The sequence below is a fragment of the Schistocerca americana genome, chromosome 9 (genome assembly GCF_021461395.2).
Source record: "Schistocerca americana isolate TAMUIC-IGC-003095 chromosome 9, iqSchAmer2.1, whole genome shotgun sequence".
Lineage (NCBI taxonomy): Eukaryota > Metazoa > Arthropoda > Insecta > Orthoptera > Acrididae > Schistocerca > Schistocerca americana.
The window spans coordinates 59,845,051-59,857,633 of NC_060127.1; positions in this window are offsets into that span (position 1 = coordinate 59,845,051).

Below are 12,583 nucleotides of genomic sequence, written 5' to 3' on the forward strand. Positions count from 1 at the left end.
CTCAAACTTATTAATAACTTGGCAGTATGAGTCCACATATCAGTACAACGTTGCACTCGCTCTCACCTGAGCGCATGCACTGACTCGGTTGGGAAAGGCGTCACAAAGTCGTTGTATCCTCTCCTGAGAGAAGCTGGTCCACAACCGTTGTAACTACAAGAAATTTATTCGCAACAGCGAATATGGACAACCATCAGCTGTAGAATGGAATGACGACAGTGAAAATTTGTGCCAGACCGGGACTCGAACCTGGATTTCCCGCTAATCGCGAGCGGTCGCTTTACCATTAGGCTACCCGAGCATGACTCACAGCCACAGCCGAACATCCATATTTAGCCAGCCATGTGTGTACAACCTGTACTCGTACACCCATTGTGTATATTCCCGTATAGGAGAGACATTTTACTTGAAAGTCGCATCCCTGTTGGCGGCGGATAAATACGATATTGCAGTGCCTGTGTTATTCCTGATAACGATGCAACGTTCCTTCGGACATTCATGCATGTCTAGTAAACATGGGCTCTAAAATACTTGCCTGAGAAGCAAGAAGCACTTGTTCATCTTCGCTAGTGTGAAACACATCTCCTGTATTGAGCAAGTGCTCATAACTCTTAGGTTTGCATCTTACAGCCCTTGTTTACTATACATTCTTCTTGTTACCACATCTAAAGACGCACACCCTATAGTATTAGCAACAACACTACCAATACATATATTCCACTGTAATAGGAATTAGAACGGTTTTCACTAATAACTTTGGACTCTTCTGCTTCCAGTACAGGGACCCTTACCTCAAATTGATACATTTATCCTTCTCTGCCATCCCTGAATGTAACATCATCACGGAATCACCCTGTATATATGTACATTTACATGTATCAGCGCCAGTACCTTTGACGCTGTCTAGCATCGTTGGATGACGTTGAGTACCTCACCATCACAGAGACACATTCAGTGTCTTGTTGGGCGTTGTCTTGTTGAAAAATGGCATCATGATACGGTTGTATGAGAGCCAACACATGAGGACGCTAGAAGCTCATGATGTAATGTTCTGCCGTCAGAGATCCGTCAGATACTACCACCTGTGACCAGAAACGATACCTGATGGCTCCTCTTAAGATGATACCAGAAGTAACTCTGCTGTGCCTCTCCAAAGCAGTGGAACCATGGGGCCTCTCACAACATTGCTATCATACTTGCCGACAATGATCGTATCGCAGTACTAGAACTGTGAGGGTGTGTCCAGAGTCATACGTGGATAGCTATGTTGGCACAGCACCTGACCGCAGAAGACAAGGGTCCCTGGCTCAGATCCAGGTCTGCAACACAGTTTCAATCTGCCAAGAAGTTTCAGTACTGACTGTATTATTGTGGTTGTGAGCCCTCTTAAAATATGAGATGACCGCTGAGTGCAGAACATCATAAATATAAGGTGGTCCAGATAAAACTAGCCCATGTATGTATCAAAGAAATGCAGCGAAATTGCAGAACGAAGAGCTGAAAAGGACATACGATTTATTGAAAATGAAAAATACATTTATAGAAAATGTTGGCAGTGACCCCGTGCAACATGAGTTCACAGCTGTGCACCTCTTAGCATATTCAGATAAACGTGGCGTAAAGTTCGGCTATCGATGGCGGAAACTTCATGGCTGACATTGTCTTTCAGTTCCTGTATTGTTTCATAGACCTTGCTCTTCTAGTGTCCCCACAGGAAAAAATCATATGTTGTTAGATCCGGTGAACGTCGCGGCCATAAATATTTGCTGACAGTTCGTTCCTCAGTGAAGACACCATGGATTCGTTCCAGGGATGCCTTAGACGTGTGGCTTGTTGCCCCATCTTGGGAGAAGAAGCTGCATTGTCTTTCGCATTCAGTGAGTGGAGTACAAAATGTATCAAAAATTTCCATATATGCAACTGCGTCGAGCGCAGTGTGAAAAAATATCGGTCCAATGATGTGCGTTCCTGTTACACCACAATAAACGCCGAATCTTTGGTCATGGAGTGGTTGCTGACACACAGTGTTAGGGTCCTCCGTTGCTCTGTACCTCGTGTTCTTTGGATTCACATGACCGGATGGATGAAATCGTGCTTCATCATTCATGATGTAACATTCATGACCTAAGAAACTATCGTTGATGTTATACAGAAGCCATGTGTAGTAATCTACACGTTTCTGACTGTCCGTAATATGGCTCCAAATTAAGATTTTTTTTAAATCCGCTAGCAACTTCTCCTACTTACATGCACCTGTTGGGCCAGTTTACTGCTTTGGTTTCTGGATAATTCTTCAGCGAAGGTCTGCAAATAACTCCTGGTATGCGAACTGAAGGAATTTTTTTGTCATTTTACTTTTTGCACAAATCCGTAAGTACGCCAATTTTTATACAGTCTCTGACTGTTCTCTTTGCTAGTAGTTCTCTATACGCATACTTGACTCCGAAAAGCCGGCCGGTGTGGCCGTGCGGTTTAGACGCTTCAGTCTGGAACCGCGTGACCGCTACGGTCGCAGGTTCGAATCCTGCCTCGGGCATGGATGTGTGTGATGTCCTTAGGTTAGTTAGGTTTAATTAGTTCTAAGTTCTAGGCGACTGATGACCTCAGAAGTTAAGTCGCATAGTGCTCAGAACCATTTGAACCATTTGAACTCCGAAAATTTCATGAATTTCCTTAATCGAACCTGTTTTCACATATGCTTTCACAACTTCTATCCTTTCTTCTATCGAGAAAGTCATTTTGCAGACTGCAAAGATAAACGTCTAACTTCGCTGATGAAATAAACTGAAACGCTGACAGAAGAACGCCAACTATCGATTTTTGCATATAACTGTCCACTGTTGTAGCTGTTTATTACTCTATTTCATAAGTGGAAATGTTGCATTCTCGTTCAAAGGCGAGGTGGATTACCTTTAACTCCGCCACCCTGTACTATGATATTACATCGCAATTAAAATAACATTTTCCCTTAGTGAAAGCTCAGTTTCAACTCCTATACTCGGCTTCTATAAATAAACTGAATTATAAAAGTAGTATTAAATAACACAGAAAAGAATAAATCAACAAAAAATTTATTATGAATGTTAGGAGCTCCCATCTGAAGTTACAGTGGCCCATCAGATGGTTCCGATAACCAAACTAAGCGAACCAGTGATGAATTCCTTTGCCTTGCCAAATATACCATGCTTTCTTAGGTTCACCGATCGCACAATATCTCAGTATTACAGAGATATCGATCAGTACATGGCTAGCACTGAAGTTTTGTGTTGATTAAAGTGATAAACTGTATGTAACAACGTGAGTCGAGCGGTAAATTAATCAGATGAACAGCAGTGCTTATATAGTTTTCTATCATAGTTATTACTTCTTTTGAATTTTTTAATCGCCTTCAAAAATGCATCGACAGTTGGTCAAGATTTGTATGTAAAGAGTCTTCCACTTCATTCAGAACAGTTAAAAAGTGGAAAAACTCCAAAGGCAGGCGAAGATCTATAAACTTAATTTTGTGTTCTGTCTTATGGCAGGTATTGTCATAGGGAAAGACTCGGCAGAGACGTCCGAGCATCTAGGGAAGTGATTCCAGTGGTGATTTCCCGTTGCCTTCCACTGATGGTGATGAAATGATAATGAGGACAACACCCAGTTGTTGAGCGGAGAAAAATCCTCGACCCAGCCGGGAATCGAACCGAGGCCCCTTGGCATGATAGACCGCCGCGCTGACCACTCAGCTATCGGGGCGGACGAAGACCTCTAGAGAATGCTAATAAATGTACGACGTTCACTGGTTAACTGTGTTTCAGATAAGTGAAGCCAAAGGTGTAACACAACAAGAAGTGGTAGGGCTAGACTGAGCTGTGATTCATCATAATCTTTAAACTTTTGTTTAACATCAACAAATGAATACTACAATCAATCTTGAAACTTCAAAAAGAGGTGTGTTAAAATTTAAGCCAAATGGCAGTATAGGGAAAAATTCAAGGTAAGATACAAAAACCATTTTGAAAAATTATTTAAAAGTCAAAATCGGTTAACAGACACCAAGGATACAAAGCGTAGTATTAAAATAAATAGCGTAATAAAATTATACTGTGCCAACTCACTAAATAAGTACAATTTACAAGTCTAAAAATACATATCAGATTCAAAATAAACTTACTGCATTCAGGCCAGAGCGCAGCCAACAATCTATAGCCGTGAGAACACACATAAAAAGCCTTGCTCTAAATGATAGCGCCCATGGTCTAGCAAATAACGCAGTGTGAATAAATCATAAATATGACAAGGTGTAACGAATATCATGAAAATTCAAAATTACAGCATGATAATAAAGCGTTTCCAAATACTTGCCGAAATGTTTTTGGGCCTTGTACTCAAGTAGGGTTATGCCAACAAAATTAGCAAGTATAAGCGACGTTCATATCTCATTTATTGCACAAGGAACCAGAGCGGTAATTACAAGAACACTAAATCAAAGGCGCCTAACATACAGCACGAGGTCGCTTTAGTCAAACGAGTTTAAACAGTCTGGCGACAGGTAGCGTACAAAAACATAGTTTAGTGGTTCACTGAGGTTGGTGCATAACTTCGTAGCGCTTTTGTTTTGCATGTTGGTATTCCTGTTGCTATGGATTCATGTAACGATTGTCCTTTTTCAATTGTAGTTCACTGTTGCTATTTGAGTTTACATAATGTCATTTTGTCATTTAGAGATAGTGAGTGGATCTGTGGACGCTAGGAAATGGAATGCGAGGTGGAGAAATCGGAATACTTCTGACATATTCTTTTGTTTGACTCCAATAGAGAGTTGACAACAGCGGAAGCATTCAGAAATTTTTGCGTCGTATTGGGGACAGTGCCAGTGGACAGAGCACGCCAAGAAAATAGTTCTCTCCTTTTTGAGGTGGATTGTTTTGGCATTATGGACCGTCCAAGTTTAGGAAGACCTTCCGGGTTTGATGAATATTGTTTAAGTGCATTAATCCACAACGATCTCTATATCTACATCTACATCCATACTCCGCAAGCCACCTGACGGCGTGTGGCGGAGGGTACTCTGAGAACCTCTATCGGTTCTCCCTTCCCTTCCAGTCTCGTATTGTTCGTGGAAAGAAAGATTGTCGGTATGCCTCTGTGTGGGCTCTAATCTCTCTGATTTTATCCTCCATGGTCTCTTCACGAGATATATGTAGGAGGGAGCAATATACTGCTTGACTCTTCGGTGAAGGTATGTCCTCGAAACTTCAACAAAAGCCGTACCGAGCTACTGAGCGTCTCTCCTGCAGAGTCTTCCACTGGAGTTTATCTATCACTCCGTAACGCTTTCGCGATTACTAAATGATCCTGTAACGAAGCGCGTTGCTCTCCGTTGGATCTTCTCTATCTCTTCTATCAACCCTATCTGGTACGGATCCCACACTGCTGAGCAGTATTCAAGCAGTGGGCGAACAAGCGTACTGTAACCTACTTCCTTTGTTTTCGGATTGCATTTCCTTAGGATTCTTCCAATGAACCTCAGTCTGGCATCTGCTTTACCGACGATCAACTTTATATGATAATTCCATTTTAAATCACTCCTAATGCGTACTCCCAGATAATTTATGGAATTAACTGCTTCCAGTTGCTGACCTGCTATTTTGTAGCTAAATGATAAGGGATCTATCTTTCTATATATTCGCAGCACATTACACTTGTCTACATTGAGATTCAATTGCCATTCCCTGCACCATGCGTCAATTCGCTGCAGATCCTCCTGCATTTCAGTACAATTTGTCATTGTTACAACCTCTCGATACACCACAGCATCATCTGCAAAAAGCCTCAGTGATATTCCTATGTCATCCACCAGGTCATTTATGTATATTGTGAATAGCAACGGTCCTATGACACTCCCCTGCGGCACACCTGAAATCACTCTTACTTCGGAAGGCTTCTCTCCATTGAGAATGACATGCTGCTTTCTGTTATCTAGGAACTCCTCAATCCAATCACACAATTGGTCTGATAGTCCATATGCTCTTACTCTGTTCATTAAACGACTGTGGGGAACTGTATCGAACGCCTTGCGGAAGTCAAGAAACACGGCATCTACCTGTAAACCCGTGTCTATGGCCCTCTGAGTCTCGTGGGCGAATAGCGCGAGCTATCCACGTCAGTGCACTAGAAAACTGTCAAATGTGAAGAACTGTGACCATTCCGTCATAGTGCGGCATCTGCATGCAGTACAGAAGGTTCAGAAATCAGGTGTATGGGTACCGTATGGTCTAAGCCGGTGCATCTCTGCTTACTTATCATCATCTGGCTCGTCAACAACACCGACCATTCCCGCCCTGTAAAGTTACTGGTGACGAGAAACGGTGCCTTTGTGCTAACGTAAGGAAAATAAGGGTATGGTTGAGCCCAAACGAAGCAGCAACTCCACGTAGAGAGACCATCGTGCATCCACATAAAAATAATGTTATGCATCTGATGGAACAGAGACGATGTGGTGTGTTAGGGATTGCTTCCTCGAGGTATATCCTTCACACTCCGTCTGCAGGCCACGAGTGGCCTACCGGGACCATCCGACCGCCGTGTCATCCTCGGTGGAGGATGCGGATAGGAGGGGCGTGGGGTCAGCACACCGCTCTCCCGGTCGTTATGAAGCCGCTACTGTTCGGTCGAGTAGCTCCTCAATTGGCATCACGAGGCTGAGTGCACCCCGCAAAATGGCTACAGCGCATGACGGCTTCAATGGTCACCCATGCAAGTGCCGACAACGCCCGACAGCGCTTAACTTCGGTGATTTCACGGGAACCGCTGTATCCACTGCGGCAAGGCCGTTTCCTATATCCTTCACAGCTGACGTTTATTTTTAACAACTGAGACGTCTTGCAGACGCAATCCAAGAACAACGACCAGGAAGACTCCACGATAACGCCCGACCGCAACCTGCTACACTGAAAAAAAAAAAAAAAAAAAAAAAAAAAAAAAAAAAAAAAAAAAAAAAAACTATACAGCAGTTGTATTGGGAAGTTATTCCGCTCCCACCTTATTCATCTGATCTGCCCTCATATTTTCACCTTTTCCGCTCTCTATCGAACAATCTTCGAAAAACTTCCTTCCCGGATGAAAATGCTCTCAGAAAATAGTTTGATGAGTTCTTCACCTCAAAACTACATTATTTCTACAGTCGCGAACTCGAAAAGTTTCCACAGCTTTGACAGACTTGTAAATATTGAAGGAGAATTTTTTGTTGATGACTTAAGTCTCTGTTATGTGCATCTGTTGTGTTTATTCAAAGGGGTAGGACGTAAAAAATTTTAAAAATTCTATTTTGCAAAAATATGCCTATTTTGTAGCGCACATTTTGCTGAATAGTTTGATGTATAAAACACATATAATTGAGAGATTATAAGGCACGCAATTCGGTCTTAAGTGTACCAAGAGGCAGCGCCACACCTCTTTGCACAGCATTCTTCTGTCATATGCAAGTGAAGAATATCATCACAGGAATTCTCTACCAACTACTGTAATGGAAGCCATCAAACCTATTTTCAGGGACCCTGAAAATGAAAACTTATTGAAGAAGTTTCTTCATGGCGGTACCCAAGACCCACATGAAAGTTTTAACCAAGGTGTATCGGAAAGTCGCCAAAAACCATTTTTATGGGAACAAATGCACTTACTAATGGTGTTTCTGATTCAGCTTCATATTTTAATAATGGTATGCAAAGCAGGAAATATATTTTAGAGAAAATGGGAATTAAGCCTGGAGTGAACTGCATCAAAGCTTTGTATGCGATAGACAGACAGCGTGTAGTGAAAGTAGATAAATCATTTTTGGAGGTGAAAAAATCAAGACAGGTGCATAATAGGAATGTGAAAAGGAAGAAAAGTAATTTAGAAAATGAAATAGAACCTGCTTATTGCGCTGGACAGTTCTTAAAAGAATGCCAAATAAAAGCAGAAACTTTAACGGCCATTTTCCGCAAAACACAAATTTATGTAATTAGGTACACGTAACTTCCAAAATAGATATCCTTTTACTTTCAAACTTGATATGCTTATGATACACAACTCCTTACAGCAAAACTCTAGAATTTTCTGATTCTATTAAAAACTGTGGTAAAAATTGAGATGTTGTTGTTGTCTTCAGTCCTGAGACTGGTTTGATGCAGCTCTACATGCTACTCAAAAATTGAGATAATTAACTATAAAATTTGAGTTTTTTCTAAGCATGAAATTTAAAATTTAACAGCTCATTCATTTTTTGATAAATTAAATAAATTCTAGAGTTTCATACACCTGTAAGTATGGTTTGTATGCTCTGCAAAATACATCGGAGAATCTCTCCTACTTATGAATAAAAGTGTACCTATAGCAAGAAATGCGGCCAATAGTAAGTGAAAAAATGATGAAATTCCACATGTAAAAAAAAATTATCTTGTTATATTTATGAACTTCCGCTGCTGTGAGTGTGAATCCTTCCTGGTCACGCTGAGAAAGATTGATGAATTTATTTGTAAAAGTATGGACAGTGGAAATTAAAATGACCTGTGGGGCCTCTCCTGCTCCAAGTCGGCGCGTTTCACGTCCTACCCCCCTTGTGGAAAAACTCTACGAACTTATACGCCGATCCAGTGCTAGAGAACTGTACTAAATCATTACAAAGACTTACTCAGAAACAGGAGTAATTTCTAACGAAAAACTTAAAAACCTAGCAATAACAAAATGGATCTGAGCACTATGGGACTTAACATCTGAGGTCATCAGTTCCCTAGAACTTAGAACTACTTAAACCTAACTAACCTAAGGACATAACACACATCCATGCCCGAGGCAGGATTCGAACCTGCGACCGTAGCGGTCGCGCGGTTCCAGACTGAAGCGCCTAGAACCGTTCCGCCACATAGCAATAACAGACAGTTACCTTAGCGCAGATTAAAAGCCTTCCCACGAGGCAATGGCATTGTCTGCTATCTCCCAGAGGCGCAATGCCGACCGTACAGCAACATCGTTGAGAAAATCAGGGTAGCATTCTATGGCGATACATTTTAACATCTCAAGACGGTGTCCCATTTCGTACTTCCCAGCAACATCCAGAAACAGACTGCTCTACGGCAAACAGCAACCGCACGTGGCTTACTTCCACACCTCGCTTATTGACTGGATCACGGCTACCCAAGCACACGGTCAGACACATCCTGTTTGGTTGCCCGTTGTTGCTTCCGGGTTTCCCGTGATGCTACTCGCTCTGTGGTCTGACCAGTTCTCTACTTGCGACCGATACACCAACTCGCGCCAACGTTAGCGTCGGGGCTACCGCAGTAAAAACTGTTCGCGCAGCTTTTCAAACCGCTGCGGCTGACTGACGTCTTGTTACAGTACAAGAGACATAAGATGTCTGTTCAAAAAATTCCGGAACATTCGTAATTTCGTGCTAATGGCGTGTTGGAGCAAATTGCGGTTAGCATCTCTGCACATGGCTGTATTTATCGTGTAACTGCCAGCAGTTTCATTGTTGTATGTTTGTTAGTTATTGTTCAGTGCTGTATTGAGTGGAATGTTGTGTCGCACAGTTTGATAATTTCGAGATGGCAGAGTCAGAAGAACAGCTAGTCTACATCTACATGGATACTCTGCAAATCACATTTAAGTGCCTGGTAGAGGGTTCATCGAACCACCTTCACAATTCTCCGTTATTCCAATCTCATATAGCGCGCGGAAAGAATAAATACCTATATCTTTCTGTACGAGCTCTGACTTCCCTTATCTTGGTGATCGTTCCTATGTAGGTCGGTGTCAACAAAATATTTTCGCATTCGGAGGAGAAAGTTGGTGATGGGAATTTCGTGAGAAGAAGCCGTCGCAACGAAAAACGCCTAATTTTTAATGATGTCCAGCCCAAATCCTGTATCATTTCTGTGACACTCTCTTCCATATTTCGCGATAATACAAAACGTGCTGCCTTCCTTTGAACTTTTTCGATGTACTCCGTCAGTCCTATCTTGTAAGGATCCCACACCGCGCAGCAGTATTCTAAAAGAGGACGGACAAGCTTATTGTAGGCAGTCTCTTTAGTAGGTCTGTTACATTTTCTAAGTGTCCTGCCAATGAAACGCAGCCTTTGGTTAGCCTTTCCCACAACATTTTCTATGTGTTCCTTCCAATTTACGTTGTTCGTTATTGTAATACCTAGGTATTTAGTTGAATTTACGGGTTTTAGGTTAGACTGATTTATCGTGTAACCGAAGTTTAACGAGTTCCTTTTAGTACTCGTGTGGATGACTTCACACTCTTCGTTATTTAGGGTCAACTGCCACTTTTCGCACCATTCAGATATTTTTTCTAAATCGTTTTGCAGTTTGTTTTGATCTTCTGATGTCTTTATCAGCCGATAAACGACAGCGTCATCTGCAAACAACCGAAGACGGTTGCTCATATTGTCTCCAGAATCGTTTATATAGATAAGGAACAGCAAAGGGCCTATAACACTACCTTGGGGAACGCCAGAAATCACTTCTGTTTTACTCGATGGCTTTCCGTCAATTACTACGAACTGTGAACACTCTGACAGGAAATCACAAATCCAGTCACGTAACTGAGACGATATTCCATAAGCACGCAATTTCACTACGAGCCGCTTGTGTGGTACAGTGTCAAATGCCTCATGGAAATCCAGAAATACGGAATCGGTCTGAAATCCCTTGTCAATAGCACAACACTTTTTGTAAATAAAGAGCTAGTTGTGTTTCACAGGAACGATGTTTTCTAAGCCCATGTTGACTGTGTGTCAATAGACCGTTTTCTTCGAGGTAATTCATAATGTTCGAACACGATATATGTTCTAAAATCCTGCTGCATATCGACGTTAACGATATGGGCCTGTAATTTAGTGGATTAGTCCTACTACCTTTCTTGAATATTGGTGTGACTTGTGCAACTTTCCAGTCTGTGGGTACGGATCTTTCGTCCAGCGAACGGTTGTATATGATTGTTAAGTATGGAGCTAACGCATCAGCATACTCCGAAGGGAACCTAATTGGTATACAGTTTGGACCACAATACTTGCTTTTATTAAGTGATTTAACTTGTTTCACTACTCCGAGGATATTTACTTCTACGTTACTCATGTTGGTAGCTGTTTGCGATTCGAATTTTGGAATATTTACTTTGTCTTCTTTTGTGAAGGCATTTAGAAAGGCTGTGTTTAGTAACACTGCTTTGGCAGCACTGTCTTCCATTGTATCTCCACTGCTATCGTGCAGAGAAGGCATTGATTGTTTCTTGCCGCTAACATGCTTCACATGCGACCAGAATCTGCATTAAATTTTGCGTGGAAAACCTTTACAGAGACACACCAAAGGACGCAGGAAGCCTACGGTGATGAGTGTTTAAGCCATACTTGATGTTAAGAATGGTTCAGACGGTTTAAAAATGGCCGGACGGAAGTTAAAGATGACCCTCGTTCAGGACACTCTTCAAAGTCATGAAATCCTGACACGGCGTCTTGGAATGCATCGTGTTGCCGCCAAGTTCGTCCCACGGCTCATGAGTCAAGACCAGAAAGACCTTAGCCTCGCAATCTGTGAAGAACTTTTGGGTCGCGCAAATGCGAACGAGACGTTCCTTAAGACATTCATAATTGGTGATGAGACGTGGGTCTACGGTTATGGTGTTGAGACCAAGGTTCACTCCTCACAATGGGTCGAGTAATGTTCTCCAACACCAAAAAACGCTCTTCAGGTGAGGTCAAATGTCAAAGCTTTGCTGATACGAGGGTCACTCCAAAAAAAATGCACATTACTTTTTTTTATAATCCATCTTTTATTCTACATGTTTGAAAGTTCCTTGAGGAACAATATTTTAATTTCTTCACATAATTTCCATCCCTCTCAACTGGCCGTCTTGGAACCAGCGCCTGTATACCCGCACGGTAAAATTCTGGACCAACCTGTTGGAGCCACTGTTTGGCAGCGTGCACAGGGGAGTCATCATCTTCAAACCTTGTTCCACGAACAGAGTCTTTCAGTTTCCCAAAAAGATGATAGTCACATGGAGCCAGGTCAGGACTGTAAGGTGTTTCAGTCAAGATCGCACATGAAATCTTCTTTGTTTGGGTTGATTACTAGTTTCGATTAACATTCTAGACATCTTCAGGTCATCGAACTTTCTTGGTTAGTATTGGTGCCATACGGCTTCGCAGATCATTACTTTCTTAAAATGATAACATCCACACATAATTAAAAACAGTTTTTCGTCGCTGGTCGCCAGTGTAATTGAACAATGGTCATATAAGCTCACCCGGCTAGCTACACGGTCACTAGTGCTGCTTCCCGACCCGTAAGGCGTGCCGGTCCCCGCCACGAACCCGCCCGACGGATTAGTGTCGAGGTCCGGTGTGCCGGCCACCCTGTGGATGGTTTTTAAGACGGTTTTCCATCTACCTCGGCGAATGCGGGCTGGTTCCCCTTGTTCCGCCTGAGTTACACTGTGTCGGCGATTGCTGTGCAAACACAGTCCCCACATACGCGTGCACCATAATTACTCTACCACGCAAACATTTTGGGTTACACTCGTCTGGTATGAGACGTTCCCGGAGAGG